Genomic DNA, 1,276 nt, shown 5'->3' on the forward strand with positions numbered 1-1,276 from the left:
TTTAGGGTCGCTCTTACTCCTATTTCTCTACCTTGCCTCTTGCCCCTTTGTTCCCCCTCTCTCCACATCCCCTTCCCCCTTCTCTCGACGTAGTCATGGCCACCCCCTACTTCTCTACTCTCTCCTTCTCTCTGCCTTTCTCTGCCTCTGTTACCCTCTTAAGTTCCTTCACTATGCCCTAAATAAACTCTATTCTATATTTAAAAGAAAGAAAGAAACAAAGAAAGAAGAAGAAAGGAAGAAAGTTTAGGGTCCTCTCAGGCTACATAGTGCGCTCAAGGTCACCCTGCCCGGGTGTCGATCTCCTGGGCCAAAAAAGAGCGAGAGAGCCAGTGCGAGAGGTTGATGAGCAGCAAGAGGCGCGTGGGCGGGGCGTATGCAGATGAGGGGAGCGCAGTGGCTGCCGGTCCTGAGGAACCAGAAGGCCGGTGTCTCGGGTGGAGTGTCCCGCGCGACAAACGCGTGATATCCGTGATGAAGAAGCATGTTTGCAGAGGCGTGTAGGGCGTGAGGGCGAGGTGGTCGCGCAGAGGGGGCGACCGTGCGTTATAAAGGAGTGCGTGTTGAGGGAGAGGCTGTTTGCCGGCTGAACAACTCATACTTACCTGGCAGGGGAGATACCATGATCACGAAGGTGGTTTTCCCAGGGCGAGGCTTATCCATTGCACTCCGGATGTGCTGACCCCTGCGATTTCCCCAAATGCGGGAAACTCGACTGCATAATTTGTGGTAGTGGGGGACTGCGTTCGCGCTCTCCCCTGATCTTGTTGTAACAAAGACAGACTTTCACAGTGCATCTTGAGCTGAACTTTTCCATCCTACCACCATTTCCGTTTGTTTCAGTTCTGATTTCCTTTGGTGGGCAACTTGTTTTTCGCTTTTCGCCGTGGTGTTCAGTTCAACAATAACTCTATTTCAAGCATAGGGTCACTGCCCAGTCGCTGTCTTATCTTCCCTCACCTACAGTGTTTTTTTTTTAAACACCTATCATTAGTGAGCATAATTCACAAAATATAGTAATAGCAGTATATAAGACAGAATCTATACTTCTACTGGAATAACAGTACAGCCAAATAGAACAGAAATAATGGCACTTTTTTCGAAGCTAAATAGCTAAGTAAGTTGTAAGGGCATTTTGCTAACAGAAATAAGTCCATTAAAAAATATAGGTATTATATGGTCCTACATTCGTGTAATTTATAAAGTAGCCAAGAGAAAGAAAATTGTAATTCTGTAAGATTGGGTCCATACAGAAATACACTATTTTTACTCAATT

At 46.6% G+C, this 1,276-nt stretch overlaps 1 non-coding gene and 1 pseudogene across 1 annotated transcript; one reads left to right on the top strand and one right to left on the bottom strand.

Annotated features, from left to right (window-relative positions):
• The window catches only part of LOC116083879, a 14,637-nt pseudogene that overhangs the window by 4,483 nt on the left and 8,878 nt on the right, over nt 1-1,276 (bottom strand).
• On the top strand, nt 598-761 carry LOC116084037. Its single transcript, XR_004116004.1, has one exon. It is a non-coding gene; the product is annotated as a U1 spliceosomal RNA (small nuclear RNA).

This window comes from Mastomys coucha, unplaced genomic scaffold (genome assembly GCF_008632895.1).
Source record: "Mastomys coucha isolate ucsf_1 unplaced genomic scaffold, UCSF_Mcou_1 pScaffold8, whole genome shotgun sequence".
NCBI classification, from domain to species: domain Eukaryota; kingdom Metazoa; phylum Chordata; class Mammalia; order Rodentia; family Muridae; genus Mastomys; species Mastomys coucha.